This window comes from Pan paniscus, chromosome 4 (genome assembly GCF_029289425.2).
Source record: "Pan paniscus chromosome 4, NHGRI_mPanPan1-v2.0_pri, whole genome shotgun sequence".
NCBI lineage: Eukaryota > Metazoa > Chordata > Mammalia > Primates > Hominidae > Pan > Pan paniscus.
Genome location: NC_073253.2, coordinates 3,682,494 through 3,705,404, shown reverse-complemented (window position 1 = coordinate 3,705,404; position 22,911 = coordinate 3,682,494). Strand labels below are relative to the sequence as shown.

At 42.7% G+C, this 22,911-nt stretch overlaps 1 long non-coding RNA gene across 1 annotated transcript in view; it reads left to right on the top strand.

Annotated features, from left to right (window-relative positions):
- LOC130541500 (uncharacterized) overlaps positions 1-22,911 on the top strand; it is a 118,853-nt gene that overhangs the window by 83,148 nt on the left and 12,794 nt on the right. The window lies entirely within an intron of this gene.

The following is a 22,911-nucleotide window of genomic DNA, read 5'->3' as shown; positions in this document are numbered from 1 at the left end:
TGCCGAAGGGAGAGGAGGCTGGCAGTGGTTCTCACCACACTCTGGCTGGCTACACTCGAGACAGCAAAGGCATGCGAATTAAGCTGTGGCATATCTGTGAGTGTTCTCTGTCTGGAAAGAGAAGAAATGGTAGAATTATAAACACTCAAAGGAGCCTGAGGGACTGCCTTAGCCTGAGCTCCTTGGAGCGGGGCATGCAGTGGTTTGCAGACAAGAGCTGGGGAGGTGTCTTTGTGAGGAGGCAGGGTTGAGCAGAAGAAGCTGGAGTTCAATGCAGCTGCAGCTGAGGCCTCAGCGATTCTGGAGCTTGGATGATCCTCCGGCTTGACTGGAGGTTGTCATCAAGCCAGTTGCTATCCCCTGAGAAGGGATGTGAACTTAGGCAAGTCAATTCTCTGAGCTTTTAGCAGACAATATTGTCAACATCTGGGAGATGCTGCCTCAGCTGTGAGGTGGGGATCCAGGTGGAGAACCCCCATGTCCACCACAAGAATCACCCGGTGTAATACTCCATCCCCTCATGAGCCCCCAATATCATGCTTCTGACAGATGGTCACCCAGCTTCTGTTGGAAACTTCCAGGAATGACGTTCCTGCCTCCATGCAAGTGAGTTTATTCTGTTTTAGCCGAATTATCAAGCTTATCAGACATGCCTTTCTTTTATTGAGCTAAATATGTCTTTCTACAATTTTCACCCTTCGCTGACACAGGTACAAGAGGATAAGACATCCGCTGGCCCTATCTGTGGTAGAAAAAGTTCATTTCTCCTTTCCATTCATACTCTTTAAATAATGAATACCAGTTACCATGTCCCTTTAATAAATAACTTTTTATCTCTCAGCTAAGTAATAGCTACGGTAACATCAGAGCATAATCACAGGAGTGATTTAAAAGACTCAGGGAGAAAAGATCTCTGGAATAATCTTAGAATTTATTTAGTCTTTGGTGGAGAATGACTCAGTATGAATGGCTATGCCAGGGCAGGGCCCATGTTCTGATGGCCAGAGCTGGGCGCAGGTGGTGGTACAGAATCCATCTCATGTGTTGTGGAGTGCCTGGCCCTGAAGGATAAAGTTTGGTCGTGAGGGTGGACCATGATTTCTGCTCCAGAGCCTTATTTTCCAGATACTTTCCAGAAGTGAATCCAGTGACATTTTAGTCCTACCGGCATTAGGTAATACCACTGCCCCTCATGGCTTTGTACACAATGCAATCATCATCCGTTTTGTGGCTCACAAAGGCAGCTGGACATAATAATGTTTCTGTCTGGGGACTTTCTTTCTCTCTCTCTTTTTTTTTTTTGAGATGGAGTCTCACCCTGTCACCCATCACCCAGGCTGGAGTACAGTGGTGCTATCTTGGCTCACTGCAACCTCTGCCCCCCAGTTTCAAGCAATTCTCATGCCTCAGCCTCTCGAGTAGCTGGGATTACAGGTGTGTACCACCATGCCTGGCTAATTTTTGTATTTTTAGTAGAGATAGGGTTTTATCATATTGGCCAGGCTGGTCTGGAACTCCTGACTCCAGGTGATCTGCCTGCTTTGGCCTCCCAAAGTGCTGGGATTACAGATGTGAGCCACCACACCTGACCTGTCTAGGGACTTTCTGTGATCCTGTGATACAGACAGATATTCTGAGAGGACAGAGTATGTTGCCTTCTACCATGAAACTGAAAAATCCACAATAGAAAAAAACAGAATGGCAAAGTGGCCCTCACAGGTGGGCGTGAGTGGATCTTCCTTTCAGGCTGCAGTTTACGTGGCTGCAGCTAGACGGGCCCACCTTGGACGGGATCACCTGGGGCGCCCCCATGCTCTCTGCAATGCACATGTGCAGAGCTGTCATAACACGTGGGAACTGGAATGTCTGTCCTTAAGAGCTGCCTTTTCATGGAAAGATAGAAACGTAAATAGCTTAATTATCCTTGGTTTCATCATCTGTACAAGGAGGAAACTGGAATAGATGACCTTCAAGTGTCTTTCACTTTAAGGATCTTGGAAATGATTTGAAATACACACTCACACACATACACACAAACACATACACAAACACACACACAACACATACATACATACACCAAAAACCCACAAACATATATACATATATATATATATACACACACACACACATATATATACATACACACACACACACATTTCATCATTATCTATCTATCCATCTATCTGATTTAATCATAGGTTATGGCTGGGCACAGTGGCTCACACCTGTAATTGCAATGCTTTGGGAGGCCAAGGCCAGAGGATCTCTTGAGGCTAGAAGTTTGAGGCTAGCCTGGGAAACATAGGGAGATGCCCATCTCTACAAAGAAAAGTAGCCCAGTGGCCTAGCATGGTAAAAAGCACCCTTAGTGTCAGCTACTTGGGAGGCTGAAGCAGGAGGATTGCTTAGGCCCAGGAGTTTGAGGCTGCAGTGAGCTATGAACACATCACTGAACTCCAGCCTGGGTGGTAGAGCAAGACTTCATCTCTCAAAAATAAATAAATAATAAAAAAATTAAAAAGGCAACAAGAAGTATTAAATAGAAAAAAAAAACACCTTGACCATACTATCTTTAAGTCCAAAATTAGCGTAATGTAATTAGTCAAGCAATTATTTCTGGCTGTTTAAATAGCAGTTTTGCTTTTGGGAGGTGTGCTTTGCTCCTGGTCACCCGCCTTGTTCTTCATACTGACTGTCTCCCATCTGTGAAGCCTGTAGCAGAACCACTCTCATTTCTACTTTACAGACTCCAAGGGAAGGGATCTGAGTGTCCTGCTTTGGTCACGTACCCAGCCAGGCCTGGAGATCAAATCGTTGAGGGAGGGCATTAGCCCAGCCTGGGCCAGGTATCCACCTGAAGCCATCAGTAGTGGCAGGGGCACACTGGACAATGGCTGGTCTTCTGGGTGGGATGCCTGAAGGGGCGGGGGTCACCGTGGAGTTCAGTTGGCTGTACAGGGGGTTAAAATACAGAAACATCTGTGTACCAACTGGTAAATAGAAGTTGCCGTGAGCGCCCAGATGCCACAACTTAGTCAACAGGGTTTCTGAGATTCCCGACATCTCCTCCCATCTAGCAACTAAAAGGATGATAGTTGGGACTGCAGGGAACTCCAGGCCCCTGCTCAGACACTGAGGCATGTCCCTTTGGGTCCCTTTGGTTGGTGAGTAGCCACTGTGTAGGACCGTTCAATGTTTTGTTACTGCCAACCCTGGAATAGGGATGTTGTGGGGAGATGGGGCTTGGGTGGCAGGAGTGCTGTGAGTTCTCAGAAAAGCAGAGAGGGCGGAGTTGCAGACAAAACTCCGTTTCCAGTACAGTCCTGTGGGTTTGACCCTTGCAGCGGGACTTCCACCAGGCATTTTGCATTTCTAAGCCTCTGCTTCCTTATGTCTACAAGGGGCAAAATTCCATTCAGTCCTGTGGTGTGTAAAGTGCTTGGCATACAGTAGCCCAAAATAAGTGATCATTATAGGCGTATGGGTTTTAGAATCATAATCTTCCTAAAAAAAAAAAAATGCACCTTGTGCGGGTGGTTGGGATGCTAGAATGTGAAGGTGCACTCACAAGGCCCAGAACCGAGGGTGTGGTTTGGAGATGATTGGAGCCCTTGCCCGCTGCTCCCACTGCAAGCCCCACAGAGCAACTGGAGAACCTATGATTGGGTGAAAATGGTAGAACCAGCTGAGGAGACCCTATTCTGTCAGCATGGCACTGGTATGGGTGACTACAAGAGACAGTCCATTTTTGGATGGCAACTTCCCAAAATCTCGTCCCTGGAGGGTAGAAGTTAGCAGCCAAGGGTGATTTTTTTTTTTCCCTCAAGGAACCTTCAGCAATGTCTGGAAACAGCTTTGGGTGTCACAACCGGGAGAACAGGGGCTACTGGTCTTGTGGGTGGAGGCCAGGGATGCTGCTGAAGCCCCTAGATGGCACAGGGACCCTAACAATGAAGAATAATTGGACACCAAATCCCACAGTAGCCTCCCTTCTTGAGGCAGGGGCCCTGGAGGAAGGCAGCTGTGCTGATGGGCAGGTGTCAGCGGTGAGACACTGTTTGGCCCCCTTTGGCAGTCAGGCGTGGCATGCTTGGTTGAATCAAGGACTTGAAAGCTGCCATGACCATAAACCTGCAGGGCTCAGGCCCAGGGTGTCCAATGAGGGGACAAGAGTTTCCCCAGCTCTTGGGTCACCAAAATATGCCTTGGTATTAAAATTAATTTAAAATGCAATTCCTGTTTATCCAATAGATTCTACTGCCAAGCCCTGGCATGGGCACTGGGGCTTCAGCAGTAAACCAGTTGGGTACCTCAACCTCCGTCAACCTCATAGAGCTTAAATCCCAGAGTACAGTCCCAATCTCAGTAATTGTAGGTGATTACATGTTGGAGACAGAAGGTACAGCACAGTAAGGGACTGAAACAGGAAGGCCTCGCTGGGGAGGGGACATTGCACCTGAGACCAGGTGAAAAGCATGTGTGCTCGGTGGGCCACTGATCCCCACTGAGGAGCAAGGAGCAAGCAGAGCCTCCAGCATATCAGTTATCTGCCCAGCTCTCCAATCAGAGGAGGAAAAGGAGGGAGCTAGAGGCCACAAGAGTTCGAAGCATAAATAAATATACGGAAGAGGACGTGATGTATTCTGGATACTAGTGATCAGAGAGAGATATTGCAAATGCTCTTTCCCTGTGCATGGCTTGCATATTCACTCTATTAACTGTGTCTTTGCCTGAATAGAAATTCTCAATGTTATTGAAGTCAAATTCATGCATATTTACTTTTATAGTTAGTGCTTTTGTACAGTAGGCAAAGATTTCTTAAAATACTCCCATGTGTTGATTCCTAAAGGTTTTACAGTTTAAAGTCTCAGGTTTAGGGCTGTGATGCAACTGGATTTGGTTTTGGGTAGGCTGTGAGGTTTGGGGTAATGGTTTATTTATTTATTTATTTATTTGGTCTTAGATGGATTTCAAATTGATCTAGCACTATTTATTAAAATGACCGTCCTTCCCACCCCTGGGTTGCCTAGCTGCCTGCAATGTAATAAGGTGATGAGTGTGGTCCATTTCCAGTCCTCTGCTTTGTCTCTGTTTGTCTTCTCTGTCTTCTTCACCAATATCAAGTGGTCACAACAACTAGAGGTTTAAATAAATTGTGACACGCAGTTTATAAGTCCTTGTTCTTCTCCCAGGTTGCCTGGCTATTCTTGATTTTTAGCATTTCCACATAAATCACGCATTATGCAGGCCAATTCTAACATTGTCATGGCCATCATCACCACCAGCATCACCATCATTACTATCATCACCATCATCACCATGATCACTATCATCACCACCATCACCACCATCACCACCATCACCATCATCACCATCATCACCACCATCACCACCATCACCATCATCACCACCACCACTATCATCACCATCATCACCATCACCACCATCATCACCATCACCACCATCATCACCATAACCACCATCATCACCGTCACCACCATCATCACCATCACCATCACCATCACCACCATCACCACCATCACCACCATCATCACCATCACCACCATCAACACCATCACCACCATCATCACCATCACCACGATCATCACCATCACCACCATCATCACCATCATCACCACGATCACTATCATCACCATCACCACCATCACCATCATCACCACCATCACCACCATCATCACCATCGCTATCATTATCACCACCACCACTATCGTCACCATCACCACCATCACCACCATCATCACCGTCACCACCATCACCATCATCACCATCACCATCATCATCACCATCACCATCATCATCATCATCACCATCACCACCATCATCACCATCACCACCATCATCATCATCACCACCCTCATTGCCATCATCATCATCGCCATCATCACCATCACCACCATCACCACCATCACCATCACCACCACCACCATCACCACCATAACCACCATCATCTCCATCACCACCATCATCACCACCATCATCATTGCCATCACCACCATAATTATCACCATCATCACCATCACCACCATCATCATCATCATCATCATCATTTCTGATGCCATTTTGCTCAGGATTGCCTCAAATCTATACCTCAATTTGTAGAAATTGTTCCTTTAAAAATATGAACCCTTCCCACATATGGTCTTTGTATATTCTTCCTTATACAGATCTTCTTCCATTTTTCCTCTTGTATATTTTTTAGTTTTCAGTGTAGAGGTCTTGCACATCTCCTGTTAGGTTTCATTCTAAACATTCTATTGGTTTTGATAATAATATACACAATTTGTCTTTTATAGTTCACTTTTCATCACTTTGCTAATCTATAGCATATATTTGATTTTTGTACCTTGACCTTATATTCAGTGACCTGATAAATTTACGTATATTTTAATTGTTTGCAAATCGTTTTAGATTTTCTACATACAAAAAGATGTCATTTGCAAATAAGAACAGTTTCATTTATTCCTCTCTAAGTGTATCTTTTCTTTATTTTTCTTGCCATATTGCATTTCTTTCCTTCCAATCTTTATATATTTTATTTATATTTCTATGTTAATTACATGGTTGATCATATGATACATTTAATAAATGTTCTGCATTCACTTAAATAAATTGAACATTTTTATTTATTTATTTATTATTATACTTTAAGTTTTAGGGTACATGTGCACAATGTGCAGGTTAGTTACATATGTATACGTGTGCCATGCTGGTGCGCTGCACCCACTAACTCGTCTTCTAGCATTAGGTATATCTCCCAATGCTATCCCTCCCCCCTCACCCCACAACAGTCCCCAGAGTGTGATGTTCCCCTTCCTGTGTCCATGTGTTCTCATTGTTCAATTCCCACCTATGAGTGAGAATATGCGGTGTCTGGTTTTTTGTTCTTGTGATAGTTTACTGAGAATGATGATTTCCAGTTTCATCCATGTCCCTACAAAGGACATGAACTCATCATTTTTATGGCTGCATAGTATTCCATTGTGTATATGTGCCACATTTTCTTAATCCTATCATTGTTGGACATTTGGGTTGGTTCCAAGTCTTTGCTATTGTGAATAGTGCCGCAATAAACATACGTGTGCATGTGTCTTTACAGCAGCATGATTTATAGTCCTTTGGGTATATACCCAGTAATGGGATGGCTGGGTCAAATGGTATTTCTAGTTCTAGATCCCTGAGGAATCGCCACACTGACTTCCACAATGGTTGAACTAGTTTACAGTCCCACCAGCAGTGTAAAAGTGTTCCTATTTCTCCACATCCTCTCCAGCACCTGTTGTTTCCTGACTTTTTAATGATTGCAATTCTAACTGGTGTGAGATGGTATCTCATTGTGGTTTTGATTTGCATTTCTCTGATGGCCAGTGATGATGAACATTTTTTCATGTGTTTTTTGGCTGCATAAATGTCTTCTTTTGAGAAGTGTCTGTTCATGTCCTTCGCCCACTTTTGGATGGGGTTGTTTGTTTTTTTCTTGTAAATTTGTTTGAGTTCATTGTAGATTCTGGATATTAGCCCTTTGTCAGATGAGTAGGTTGCGAAGATTTTCTCCCATTTTGTGGGTTGCCTGTTCACTCTGATGGTAGTTTCTTTTGCTGTGCAGAAGCTCTTTAGTTTAATTAGGTCCCATTTGTCAATTTTGGCTTTTGTTGCCATTGATTTTGGTGTTTTAGACATGAAGTCCTTGCCCATGCCTGTGTCCTGAATGGTAATGCCTAGGTTTTCTTCTAGGGTTTTTATGGTTTTAGGTCTAACGTTTAAGTCTTTAATCCATCTTGAATTGATTTTTGTATAAGGTGTAAGGAAGGGATCCAGTTTCAGCTTTCTACATATGGCTAGCCAGTTTTCCCAGCACCATTTATTAAATAGGGAATCATTTCCCCATTGCTTGTTTTTCTCAGGTTTGTCAAAGATCAGATAGTTGTAGATATGTGGCGTTATTTCTGAGGGCTCTGTTCTGTTCCATTGATCTATATCTCTGTTTTGGTACCAGTACCATGCTGCTTTGGTTACTGTAGCCTTGTAGTATAGTTTGAAGTCAGGTAGTGTGATGCCTCCAGCTTTGTTCTTTTGACTTAGGATTGACTTGGCGATGCGGGCTCTTTTTTGGTTCCATATGAACTTTAAAGTAGTTTTTTCCAATTCTGTGAAGATAGTCATTGGTAGCTTGATGGGGATGGCATTGAATCTATAAATTACCTTGGGCAGTATGACCATTTTCATGATATTGATTCTTCCTACCCATGAGCATGGAATGTTCTTCCATTTGTTTGTATCCTCTTTTATTTCATTGAGCAGTGGTTTGTAGTTCTCCTGGAAGAGGTCCTTCACTTCCCTTGTAAGGTGGATTCCTAGGTATTTTATTCTCTTTGAAGCAGTTGTGAATGGGAGTTCACTCATGATTTGGCTCTCTGTCTGTTATTGGTGTATAAGAATGCTTGTGATTTTTGTACATTGATTTTGTATCCTGAGATTTTGCTGAAATTGCTTATCAGCTTAAGGAGGTTTTGGGCTGAGAAAATGGGGTTTTCTAGATATACAAATCATGTCATCTGCAAACAGGGACAATTTGACTTCCTCTTTTCCTAATTGAATACCCTTTATTTCCTTCTCCTGCCTAATTGCCCTGGCCAGAACTTCCAACACTATGTTGAATAGGAGTGGTGAGAGAGGGCATCCCTGTCTTGTGCCAGTTTTCAAAGGGAATGCTTCCACTTTTTGCCCATTCAGTATGATATTGGCTGTGGGTTTGTCATAGATAGCTCTTATTATTTTGAGATATGTCCCATCAATACCTAATTTATTGAGAGTTTTTAGCATGAAGCATTGTTGAATTTTGTCAAAGGCCTTTTCTGCATCTATTGAGATAATCATGTGGTTTTTGTCTTTGGTTCTGTTTATATACTGGATTACATTTATTGATTTGTGTATATTGAACCAGCCTTGCATCCCAGGGATGAAGCCCAGTTGATCATGGTAGAGAAGCTTTTTGATGTGCTGCTGGATTTGGTTTGCCAGTATTTTATTGAGGATTTTTGCATCAATGTTCATCAAGGGTATTGGTCTAAAATTCTCTTTTTTGGTTGTGTTTCTGCCCGGCTTTGGTATCAGGATGATGCTGGCCTCATAAAATGAGGTAGGGAGGATTCCCTCTTTTTCTATTGATTGGAATAGTTTCAGAAGGAATGGTACCAGTTCCTCCTTGTACCTCTGGTAGAATTCGGCTGTGAATCCATCTGGTCCTGGACTCTTTTTGGTTGGTAAGCTATTGATTATTGTCACAATTTCAGCTCCTGTTATTGGTCTATTCAGAGATTCAACTTCTTCCTGGTTTAGTCTTGGGAGAGTGTATGTGTCCAGGAATTTATCCATTTCTTCTAGATTTTCTAGTTTATTTGCATAGAGGTGTTTGTAGTAATCTCTGATGGTAGTTTGTATTTCTGTGGGATCAGTGGTGATATCCCCTTTATCATTTTTTATTGCATCTATTTGATTCTTCTCTCTTTTTTTCTTTATTAGTCTTGCTAGCAGTTTATCAATTTTGTTGATCCTTTCAAAAAACCAGCTCCTGGATTCATTAATTTTTTGAAGGGTTTTTTGTGTCTCTGTTTCCTTCAGTTCTGCTCTGATTTTAGTTATTTCTTGCCTTCTGCTAGCTTTTGAATGTGTTTGCTCTTGCTTCTTTAGTTCTTTTAATTGTGATGTTAGGGTGTCAATTTTGGATCTTTCCTGCTTTCTCTTGTGGGCATTTAGTACTATAAATTTCCCTCTACACACTGCTTTGAATGTGTCCCAGAGATTCTGGTATGTTGTGTCTTTGTTCTTGTTGGTTTCAAACAACATCTTTATTTCTGCCTTCATTTTGTTATGTACCCACTAATCATTCAGGAGCAGGTTGTTCAGTTTCCATGTAGTTGAGTGGTTTTGAGTGAGTTTCTTAATGCTGAGTTCTAGTTTGATTGCGCTGTGATCTGAGAGACAGTTTGTTATAATTTCTGTTCTTTTACGTTTGCTGACGAGAGCTTTACTTCCAAGTATGTGGTCAATTTTGGAATAGGTGTGGTGTGGTGCTGAAAAAAATGTATATTCTGTGGATTTGGGGTGGAGAGTTCTGTAGATGTCTATTAGCTCCGCTTGGTGCAGAGCTGAGTTGAATTCCTGGGTATCCTTGTTAACTTACTTATTGTTGATCTGTCTAATGTTGACAGTGGGGTGTTAAAGTCTCCCATTATCAATGTGTGGGAGTCTAAGTCTCTTTGTAGGTCACTCAGGACTTGCTTTATGAATCTGGGTGCTCCTGTATTGGATGCATATATATTTAGGATAGTTAGCTCCTCTTGTTGAGTTGATCCCTTTACCATTATGTAATGGCCTTCTTTGTCTCTTTTGATCTTTGTTGGTTTAAAGTCTGTTTTATCAGAGACGAGGATTGCAAACCCTGCCTTTTTTTGTTTTCCATTTGCTTGGTAGATCTTCCTCCATCCTTTTATTTTGAGCCTATATATGTCTCTGCATGTGAGATGGGTTTCCTGAATACAGCACACTGATGGGTCTTGACTCTTTATCCAATTTGCCAGTCTGTGTCTTTTAATTGGAGCATTTAGTCCATTTACACTTAAAGTTAATATTGTTATGTGTGAATTTGATCCTGTCATTATGATGTTAGCTGGTTATTTTGCTCATTAGTTGATGCAGTTTCTTCCTAGTCTCGATGGTCTTTACATTTTGGCATGATTTTGCAGTGGCTGGTACTGGTTGTTCCTTTCCATGTTTAGTGCTTCCTTCAGGAGCTCTTTTAGGGCAGGCCTGGTGGTGACAAAATCTCTCAGCATTTGCTTGTCTGTAAAGTATTTTTATTTCTCCTTCACTTATGAAGCTTAGTTTGGCTGGATATGAAATTCTGGGTTGAAAATTCTTTTCTTTAAGAATGTTGAATATTGGCCCCCACTCTCTTCTGGCTTGTAGAGTTTCTGCCGAGAGATCCGCTGTTAGTCTGATGGGCTTCCCTTTGAGGGTAACCCGACCTTTCTCTCTGGCTGCCCTTAACATTTTTTCCTTCATTTCAACTTTGGTGAATCTGACAATTATGTGTCTTGGAGTTGCTCTTCTCGAGGAATATCTTTGTGGCATTCTCTGTATTTCCTGAATCTGAATGTTGGCCTGCCTTGCTAGATTGGGGAAGTTCTCCTAGATAATATCCTGCAGAGTGTTTTCCAGCTTGGTTCCATTCTCCCCGTCACTTTCAGGTACACCAATCAGATGTAGATTTGGTCTTTTCACACAGTCCCATATTTCTTGGAGGCTTTGTTCGTTTCTTTTTATTCTTTTTTCTCTAAACTTCCCTTCTCGCTTCATTTCATTCATTTCATCTTCCATCGTTGATACCCTTTCTTCCAGTTGATCGCATCAGCTCCTGAGGCTTCTGCATTCTTCACGTAGTTCTCGAGCCTTGGCTTTCAGCTCCATCAGCTCCTTTAAGCACTTCTCTGTATTGGTTATTCTAGTTATACATTCGTCTAAATTTTTTTCAAAGTTTTTGACTTCTTTGCCTTTGGTTTGAATTTCCTCCTGTAGCTCGTAGTTTGATCGTCTGAAGCCTTCTTCTCTGAACTCGTCAAAGTCATTCTCCATCCAGCTTTGTTCCATTGCTGGTGAGGAACTGCGTTCCTTTGGAGGAGGAGAGGTGCTCTGCTTTTTAGAGTTTCCAGTTTTTCTGCTCTGTTTTTTCCCCATCTTTGTGGTTTTGTCTACTTTTGGTCTTTGATGATGGTGATGTACAGATGGGTTTTTGGTGTGGATGTCCTTTCTGTTTGTTAGTTTTCCTTCTAACAGACAGGACCCTCAGCTGCAGGTCTGTTGGAGTTTGCTAGAGGTCCACTCCAGACCCTGTTTGCCTGGGTATCAGCAGCGGTGTTTGCAGAACAGTGGTTTTTTGTGAACCGCGAATGCTGTTGTCTGATAGTTCCTCTGGAAGTTTTATCTCAGAGGAGTACCTGGCCGTGTGAGGTGTCAGTCTGCCCCTACTGGGGGGTGCCTCCCAGTTAGGCTGCTTGGGGGTCAGGGGTCAGGGACCCACTTGAGGAGGCAGTCTGCCTGTTCTCAGATCTCCAGCTGTGTGCTGGGAGAACCACCGCTCTCTTCAAAGCTGTCAGACAGGGACATTTAAGTCTGCAGAGGTTACTGCTGTCTTTTTGTTCGTCTGTGCCCTGCCCCCAGAGGTGGAGCCTACAGAGGCAGGCAGGCCTCCTTGAGCTGTGGTGGGCTCCACTCAGTTCGAGCTTCCAGGCTGCTTTGTTTACCTAATCAAGCCTGGGCAATGGCGGGCGCCCCTCCCCCAGCCTCGCTGCCGCCTTGCAGTTTGATCTCAGACTGCTGTGCTAGCAATCAGCGATTTTCCAGGTGCTGTCTGTCACCCCTTTCTTTGACTAGGAAAGGGAACTCCCTGACCCCTTGCGCTTCCCGAGTGAGGCAGTGCCTCGCCCTGCTTCGGCTCGCGCACAGTGCGCTGCACCCAGTGACCTGCGCCCACTGTCTGGCACTCCCTAGTGAGATGAACCCGGTACCTCAGATGGAAATGCAGAAATCACCCGTCTTCTGCGTTGCTCATGCTGGGAGCTGTAGACCAGAGCTGTTCCTATTCGGCCATCTTGGCTCCTCCCCCAAATTGAACATTCTTGTGTATGTTCATTATGTTGATTTTTTATAATTTTGTGCAAAATCACATATTCTATTTTTGTCTGCTTGTTCTACCAATTACTTAAAGATTTATATTAAAATATCTAAGTATGAAAAAAGTTACACCCTCCATTCGTTATAATTAATAAACTATGTAACTAATTTTATCAAAACTTGAAAACATTGAAAATGTTGTTATAATCTGTAACTAGTCTGCTAACAAGTTAGTTCACTTAAGGAGCTGTCTTCTGTCTAGAAACAACAGCTCTGACTGTCTCTACATATATATTTATATTCATATGAATAGAAATATCTTGATATCTCCTGATGCTCAAAAAGATATGGATACTGCTTAAATAAATAGATCATTTTGTGACATGCAATAATCATACAGATTTGGACATACTTGATTATTCAAATTCTAAAATATGGAATAAATAATCCTAGTAAATTTTATAATAAGAAAAACAACTATGTAGGTGTCAAGAAAAGCAGGTCTTTATGAAATCAAGACAAAACTCAAGTAAGTAAATCTGAAGTGATTGTTCTTCACACACTGGAATATATTCATAGCAATGATGCCCATTTTCACTGCTGCCTTAGAAATTGGTTCCATTAGTTCCCCTGGGATTTCAGCCAGGAACTGTTGAGTGCTTCCAGGTTCTTCCTCTCCCTGACCATGAATCATCAACCAACCTAAAACTTCTCCCCATGGCCTCCCTCCCCACCACGTTCAACCGAGTGACACACTCTCTCTATTGCGTTGCCGCCTACATAGAGCAAGGCACCATCTTCTAAGTCATGGCAACAAACTCCTTCTCTGTACTTCCTTTTTTCATACACCCACAGTGTCTCTGCTCCGTACTTACTAACATGGGTCAGACCACACCATCTCGGAGCTCTTTGCTGCCTTCCTGCATTGCATTTTTAATTAAGCCCACTCCCCTGATGGAACCTTCATGCACATAAGCTCAGACCGCTGTCCCTCCTGCAGTCTCTCCTGTGATGCCTTTCTGCACTCCTGCCCATCCACAGCTTCCTCCCCTTCTCAAGAAGCTTCACCCAACATCATCATCTTCCCTCTGTTTTTCTTTACTCTTCCCTGCTTTTGACAAGATGGAATTGTTTGCAACCTCAACTTAGCTTAAACATGATTCCCTGGAGTGCTTTCCTTGACTATTCAGCAAGTTTTGATCCTGACTGCATCCTTGTACGCTGTTCACATTATCCTTGGCACAGGCACATTTGTATCTTGGTTGGCTACTTGGTGTGCGTGTGCACTGTCAGTCTTGCTAGAATCTTAGCTTCCCAGGTGCAGAGCTTGCTTATGTTACCTACTCCCAAATATTCAATTATTTGCACAGTGACTGAAAAACTAATAAATAATTAACAACTCTTTACTAAGAAAAAAACAATATTTTAAAAACTGAGCACAAAATAAGCATATCATTACAATTTTTTCAAGTGCAAAGAAGGAAGAGGATTTCATCTTCTAAGGAGGTATATCAAGCACCTTGTGCTTAAAAACTTAAAATCTAGTTTCTTATTTGCATATGCTAAAAACACCGCAATATTTAACATGCTACAACTGATTAATTATATAATTATGTAATCAATAATTATGTAATCAATAAGTATTGTTAAAATCCACAAGAGATAATAATAAGTGAATTCCCATAAATCACATACAGGACACCCTTTTTGGTGTGGCTTCTCCATAGACACAAGGATTCTTCTCTTGGGAGATCACCTTAAATTCTTCTTGCACAGTGTGACAATTTCTTGGTTCAGGGATGATTAGACATATCCAAAGAGTGGGAGACTAGTAATATTCTAGACACATCAAGAAATAGCACTGAGAAAATACCATATTATTATTAATCTGCTAGAGTATAATACAATCATTAAAAGGTCCTTCATTTCCATATTCTTCAATTTTATTACTCCAAATCTAGAGTCCCACATAATGGGTCCCATGTAATACTATCCCAGATTTTTTTTTTTTTTTTTTTTTTTTGAGACGGAGCCTCACTCTGTCGCCCAGGCTGGAGTGCAGTGGCACGATCTCGACTCACTGCAACCTTTGCCTCCTGGGTACAAGTAATTCTTCTGCTTCAGCCTCCCAAGTAGCTGGGACTAGAGGCACCCACCACCATGTCCAGCTAATTTTTGTATTTTTAGTAGAGATGGGGTTTTGCCATATTGGCCAGGCTGGTCTCAAACTCCTGACCTTGTGATCTGCCCTCCTCGGCCTCCCAAAGTGCTGGGATTACAGGCGTGAGCCACCGTGCCTGGCTGCTATCCCAGATTTTAACCAGCCAGACTGTCTGGAACTACATTGGTTTATAATATTCTTTTGTTTGTAAAATAATGAGGATTCTGAAGATTACATCCAGCCATTGAGGAAGTGTTATAAATAAACTAACATTACAAAAACATACTGAACTATTTTAATGCAAATTTATACATTAGGAATAGGAAACAAAGAAGTGTTCATTTGAAAAGTACTTTACTTTGGCTTTTTAAATAGAGCATCATTTCAGGAATAGTACGTATCACTTATATAGAAAACACCAGAAGCATAATCAAAATTAAGGAGACATTACTTTTATTGAGAAAATAATGAGGCCTCAGAATTGTGGAAGACCAAACTAGCTTTTCCCTTCAAAATTTGGGGTATTTCACCAGCTTTGGAAATATAATGAGACTCCATCACTACAAAAATGTCAGTAAAATTACTAGACATGATGTCAGGCACCTGTAGTCTCAGCTACTTGGGAGGCTGGGTCAGTAGGATTGCTTGAGCTCGGGAGTTTGAGATTACAGCAAGCTATGATCACATCACTGCACTCCAGCCTGGGCAACAGACTGAAACCATGTCTTAAAATTGGACAAATTAAAACCACAATGAAATACCACCTCGCTCTTGCAAGAATGGCCATAATTTAAAAGCCAAAAAATAATAGATGTTGGCATGGATGTGGAGAAAAGGGAACACTTTTACACTGGAGATGGGAATGTAAACTAGTACAACCACTATGGAAAACAGTATGGCAATTCCTTAAAGAACTACAAGTAGAACTACCATTCAATCCAGCAATCCCACTACTGGATACCTACCCTAAGGAAATGAAGTTATTATATGAAAAAGAAACATGTACACCCATGTTTTTAGCAGCGCAATTCACAATTGCAAAGATATGGAACCAACCTAAGTGGCCATCAACCCATGAGTGGATAAAGAAAATGTGGTATATATACACCATGAAATACTGCTCAGCTGTAAAAAGGAGCAAAATAATCTCTTTTGCAGCCACTTGGATGGAGCTGGGGGCCATTATTCTGCATAAAGTAACTCAAAACCAAACATCGTATATTCTCACTAATAAGCGGGAGCTAAACTATGAGGATGCAAAGGCATAAGAACTACATAATGGACTTTGGGGACTGGCAGGGGGAAGGGTGGAGGTAAGGGATAAAAGACTACATATCAGGTATTTTATTTCAAATAAAAATAAGTTTTAAAAAGAAAAATGTGGCTATTTGTAAAGGAGAAGATTAATTATATTTCATAATTACAAAAATAATTGAGAAATTCTTTAGTCATGCACACATAAAAGTATTGTAATCACATATAATTTTATTCATTCCACAAATGTTTATGGACTGGCTATAGTGTCACAAACATTGACCTGGGTGCTGGGGATGCTGACGTGAGTGAAAGCAGCAGGCGTCCCTGCCCTTCTGGGGCTTACATTCAAGTGAGCCGACTGTAAAAGTCAACAGTTACGGGTGCTTCCGTTGTACTAAGAACTTTCCATGAATTCACTTATATAGAGAAGCACACGTTTATTATCATGTTTTTGGAACCATGGCACAGAGAGGTCAATAACCTATTATGGTCACAGAGTTAATATCAAGTCCAGAACTCTGCCTCCAAAGCTGATGCACTCTCAATAAGTTGATCAATATTTATTGAGCTTCTGCCATGTTCCAGGCCCTGTGCGAGACAGTGGAGGTATTCCAGTAAATGAGATGGTGATTCCGGCCCTTGTGCATCTTTTGTGGTCATAGCCACTGCCCTGCATTGCTCCCGGAATCGTGTTTTCAATTGACTCAACTCAGCAGGTGCTTTGCCTTCTGCATGGAGGTGGGTGTCTAATCTAGGGGTAAAGTGCAATTTTTGAAATAAAATTTCAGTGAAGATATTGATAGTGTGTAGTAATCTCACTTTCCAATTTTTCTTTACCTTAGGAACAAAGTTCCTATGATCATGTAGGATATAATAGAGGAAGAACCTATTGGTTTCAAAGAACTCAGTCTTTTCCACAAAGTAAACTGGGAAGCTTGTGAGGATTTCATGTCTGACTGCACAAGAGGTAGAGCTTGGCAGATTAGGAATTAGGTAAATGATGAAGTGCTCCACTTCAGAGGGTGGTAAGGCAGGATAATGGCCCTCAGAAAGGTTTACATCCTAAAATTTGGAGCCTGAGGTAGCACTTAGAATGAAGGTTGCTTTTCATCTAACTTTGAGATGGGAAGATTTTCCTGATTTTTCCAGTGGGCTCAGTGTAGTCACGGGATCCTTATAAGTGACAGAGGGGGCCAGGCGCAGTGGCTCATGCCTGTAATCCCAGCACTTTGGGAGGCCGAGGAGGGCAGATCACCTGAGATCAGGAGTTCAAGACCAGCCTGGACAATATGGCAAAACGCCATCTCTACTGAAAATACAAAAATTAGCCCGGCATGGTGGCACATGCCTGTAATCCCAGCTACTTGGGAGGCTGAGGCAGAGGAATTGCTTGAATCAGGGAGATGGAGGTTGCAGTGAGTCAAAATTGCACCACTGCACTCCAGCCTGGATGGCAGAGCAAGACTCGGTCTCAAAAAAAGTGAGAGAGAGAGGCAGGAGAGTCAGTGTCAGAGAGACCCTGGAAGTGGAGGTGGAGTGATGAGATTGCTGACTTGGAGATGGAGAAAGGAACCAGCAGCCACAGAGCGTGGGCGCTTCTAGAAGCCAGAGAAAGCAATGCCTGGATTCTCCTCTAGAGGGTCCAGAACGGAACGCTGCCTTGCTCACTCATGGATTTCAGCCCACGGAAACACATTTTCGGCTTCTGGCTTCCAGGTCTATAAGACAATAAATCCATGTTGTTTTAAGCCACTAACTTTGTAGTGAGTTTTTACAGCAGAAATAGGATTCTAACGCAATCAGGTAGACAGCTTCCACCACAACCATGTCAACAACATTCCCGGAATTTCCTAGAAACACTGATGATTGTGTTTTCTTCTTGCATACTTGTGTCCTGTAGTTTTAGGGGGGTCATATCTTATCCCTTAAGAGTTTAAGGTGGCCGGTCGCGGTGGCTCATGCCTGTAATCCCAGCACTTCGGGAGGCCAAGGCAGGCGGATTGCTTGAGGTCAGGAGTTCGAAACCAAACTGGCCAACATGGTGAAATCCTGTCTCTACTAAAAACATACAAATAATTAGGCTGGCATGGTGGCATGTGCCTGTAATCCCAGCTACTTAGGAGGCTGAGGCATAAGAATTGCTTGAACCTGGGGGACGGAGGCTGCAGTGAGCCGAGATTGTACCACTGAACTCCAGCCCCTGGGAGACAGAGCGAGTTTCTGTCTCACAAAAAAGTAAAAAGAGTTTAAGGTAAGCTCACTTTTGTCCTAATCTGTCAGGCTTCCCTTGCTACCCTAAATAAATTGCTTAGAATTAGACTTGTTAAAGACAATCACCAGCCTCACTCTATAGCTCAGCTCTCTTTAAATAACCTTTGGACATGTTCTGTGGATCTAACAGATCATTCCAAGTGTAGATTCTCCAATACTTTGGTGGATTATGTCTCCCTAAACATCGTCTCTAGAGATGAAAGTGCTCCTATGTGTATAAATAGCATCAGGTGGGCAAGGCACCTGGAAATAGTGGTTCCATTTACAGATACTGCACAACCTGAAGTGGTCGTCAAAAACTTACCTTTCACTTTGACTAAAACAAACAAGATTGCTTTCTTTAGCCAAGTAGTTAGGGATGACAGTACAGTCTTAGATTTTATTTTGGTCAACTTGTGGGTAATCTAAACCATTGCCAGCACTTCACGCTCTTCCTGGATCATGGACTAACACCATCATCTCCTCTTCGTTATAATGTGTGTGGTGTTTTAATATCTGATGAGTACTTCTCTACAACTACTGCTCCACCAGATAATTCAACAAAGGATTCAAAGACCCAAATAGGCCAAACACACATTGATTGATGTGTAAAATGAGAAAACCAGATTATTTTGAATAGAATACCGTCTTCAAGAAAAAAGTCAACAATATTAGAGAAGACCTGGACAATTCCCAGTAGCTTCTTCTGCAGTGTTGGCTGAGGGGCTCCTAAAAGGAGATGCTGAGAATTTTAATAGAGTTCCAGCACACCGAGGAAAATATGTCACTTTACAGCAGGGTGAATTGATGCATGATTCCAAGAATCCTGTTCAAACGCCAATCCACAAATCTACCAGATTCTGTTCAAATTCCTATAATCAATCAATGATGCGTTTCCACAGTGCAGGTGCTTCAGGGGCTGTGCCCCCACGAATGTCAGCAAAATCACTAGAGTACCCACTTCCTGCCGCCCCTCACAGTGTGCCAATCCCTGAACCCCACACTAGACGAGATAGAAGCCCGCTTAGCTTAGGGAAGCTGACTCTCACAGGCATAGCTCTCCTTTACTTACATAAGTAATAAAGTCAGCCTCTCTTCCACTGTTGAGTGGGGTCTGCTCCTTGATAGCCAGATCTGCTGCCTCTTGTCTCCTCACCAAACAGGAACTGATGTGGATGTGTGGGAAAAGGAGGTAAGAGGAGAAGCAGCCAGAAGTCAGAACATACGATAATGGCTGCAATTAAACTTGAGTGACTGGAGTATGCCCAGTGTTAAGTCCTAGAATGAAGTTAGAAAATATTTCCAATGACCATAGTAGAGGAAACAAAATTATTTAACTGTATGTTTATATGAACATTAATTATTAAATCCCAAAATACGTATATTTGCAATTTCTCATTTTTATGCTACACTTAAGAATCCAATAGTCAGATTATTGTGCCAAAGTGTAACTTGCCTTTGGATGAATTTCAGTTGTTTATTCATTGATTTAAAAATAAGAATGAGATGTACACTTTTCAATAATAAGAATGAGATGTACATCTCTCTTTTCAATAATAAGAATGAGATGTACACCTCTCCTTTCAATAATGAGAATTAGATGTACACCTCTCTTTTCAATGAATAGGCACAACTTTGATTAGTTCCTGAGGTTGCAGAGCCCAAGGTGGAAGGAACGTGAACGTGCGGTTAGTCTTGTCTCCAGAGGGTAGGTTTGCTGATCTGATTAGTATGTAGTTAGCAGGACAATTTAAAACAATTTCCTGGGTCTGCTTTGTGCTGTGTTCCTAATGGAAACATCAGAAAATGCCCAATTGTAGCTTTCATCTCCTGCTGTGTCCTAGCCACAGTTTCAGCATGCTATCTTCTTTTCACTTTTAGAAACCACAGTGGTGTATATAACAGATGCACTGGAGCACCAGAGATATCATTAAGAAATGGAAGGTCAAATATTTAGTTACAAGTATGGGAAATGCTTTAAAGTTTGTAGTTAAGTATGATTTTAAAATGTGAAGAATGATTTTAAGCAGGATGGCTATTTTCACTTCCCTAAAACAGTACAACCAATTGAGGGATTTATTTGAGCTCAAGATCTTAACAATTAGGTGTTTCTTTTTTAAGTGCAAAGAAGAAACAAAGAATTAGAAAACTCAACGATCTTCCAAAATCAATCTTGTTCTCCAAATGATGCGATTTTCCTGTGTTATTTCCTTCTGTTTTATCATCATCATCAGCTATGAATTCTTCTATTCAGCAAGAATGATTTTGTGTGTCCCGAATTATGTAGGATGGCCATCAATGTGGAAAAGAAAAGAAAACAAAACACTCAGGGTGATAACCATTACACAGCTGAAGGGAGGCAGCAACTCCCTCTTCAGGCCACCACCACCTCGCAGAATAGTCAAGGTCTTGTGAAAGGCATCATTAGCTTCCAATTAAGTCAGTCCCAGGAGGGCAAAATTCCTGAATGTAGGGAAAGTCTCAGTGGGAGGCTGGGATGGGCAAGAGCATTGGGGTTTGAAGGAGCAGTGGGGCTTTTGCTGAGCACCAGCTGTATGCAGCCTGTCTATTAGAAACCTTGCTTTGCGGCTAAGGGCTGGAATGTGCGTTCCTGGAAGCTGGTTAAGTCAGTGGCTGCAGCAGCCACAGCCATGTCTGTCTGTGAGAGCAGAAGACCCAACTTCAGGGGACAGGGGCTCCAGGACACACACAGAAGATGGCAGAAGGAAGGCACAAGGCAAGGTGAAGTGTCAGGCTGAGGGTGACGCTAGCATGGGCACAGCTGGGGGTGGTGGGCCTTATAGTTGGCTGTGACCTCGGTGGTCATCCAGACACGTGTTTCTGCCCTCACAGGAGCAGCAAGGGACCTGGCTGGGGAATGCCAAATGCATCTGTTGGCTGGCAGAGGCATGAAATGTGCGCTGATTCTTTTCAGGAGAGAGGCAGGCTCCTGAGTGGGAGTGCTGGGTGGCTCATCCCTGGGTTCCTCCAGACTGTGTGTGGTTGAGTTCCTAGCACCCAGCCCCTCCTGCTGGTGCCATCGTCCTTCTGTGGAGAACTGCCTCAGTGCCCTGTCCCACTTATTCCACCCCTGCTATGCCCATGGCCTGACTTGAGGCCAAGTCTTGAGTCAGAACAAAGCATTCATTTCAGAAGGAGCTGCAGTGCCAGCATCAGCTGCGCCACTGCCTGCACCCACAGCCCCCTGCTGCCTGGACCTCTGCACCTGCTCCTCAAGCGTCCACTCCCCATCCCCCACACGCACCTGGACACAGACTCCCTCCAGGAAAAAGACCCTCCAACACAGCATGCTCACTTAGCAAGTCATTATATTAAAGTACATTCAGATATAGCTCACAAATGAGATAGTGTATACAAAAAAACACAGACGTGAAGTTTTATAGCCCTGGGGAAACACTAACTCTTAGAGACACATGCATCAGAATCTAGGCACTGAAGGGTGCCCACAATACCTGGAGAATCTTTTCCCTGCTCGGTAAATAACCCTCAACCTTACCCATTTTCCATTGCTTTTGGGGGACAGGAATTTTTCCTACTAACATGAATTCCAGAGCTTTCTTTTAAGTACTAGTAGTAAAGGGTCTAAGTGGTGCTAAGCCAGTTGTCACTAATGGATACTGTGTATTCAAAGACTGAGATTTTGCCAGCTCTCAACACTGATCACATTTAGACTCTGTACCTGGAATCTCATGTCTAGTATGTAGATTTTGAAGACAGCAAATACATGTATCAATGCAGATACATATTTGCATAGCTCTGAAGCTGGCTGGGCATCCATAATTATGCATACTGTCAGGAAAGAAGAACAATAAAAGAGCCAAAAATAAAGAAAGATGGATATGGGGACAGCAGAGTCAAATGAAGAATCTGGTGCGAGAGATTGGCACCATGCCTGACCGGTGGGGTGACCTCAAACCAAGCATGGGAAGTGCCTGATGCAGAGGCTTCCCTTGAATCAAGCAATTAAAAACAGCAGACGGTAAATCTATTTATTTCAAAAAGGTGTGTGGAATTCCAAAGGAACCTGCATTTATAGTGAATGTGTATATGCCTCTTAAACAGCCTAACAGGGAAGAGATGCCTAATGGGTTAATGCAAAGATTAGATGGACAGCAGAAAACACCACAGGCCAGGCTCCCCTCCACAGCAGTGGGACATGGGCCCCGCCTTGGCCTCTTTAGGTAAGAGGCTGTGTAATTTCTAGCTTCTTGGAGACTTGGTCATGAGAAGCCCTGCCTATCTGTGTAATATTGTGAAAACGTGGCCGGCAAATCCTGAAGACAAACTCTGACCCTGCATTATCTGCGATTAAATCCTCCAAAATTACAGCAGCATGGCCACCTCTGCATTGATTTCTCAGGCATGTTTAAAATTACATCGCCTGTTAACTTGTTTGTACAAATAGGCAAAGAAAATCCCCCCAAATCAGGTCACGTGGTTGAGGATTTATGAAACATGCAGGCAGGATAAATATTTCCTCTTTAAAAAATTAGGCAACGTATGAATTGCCATTACAACGCAATGAGGCAGTT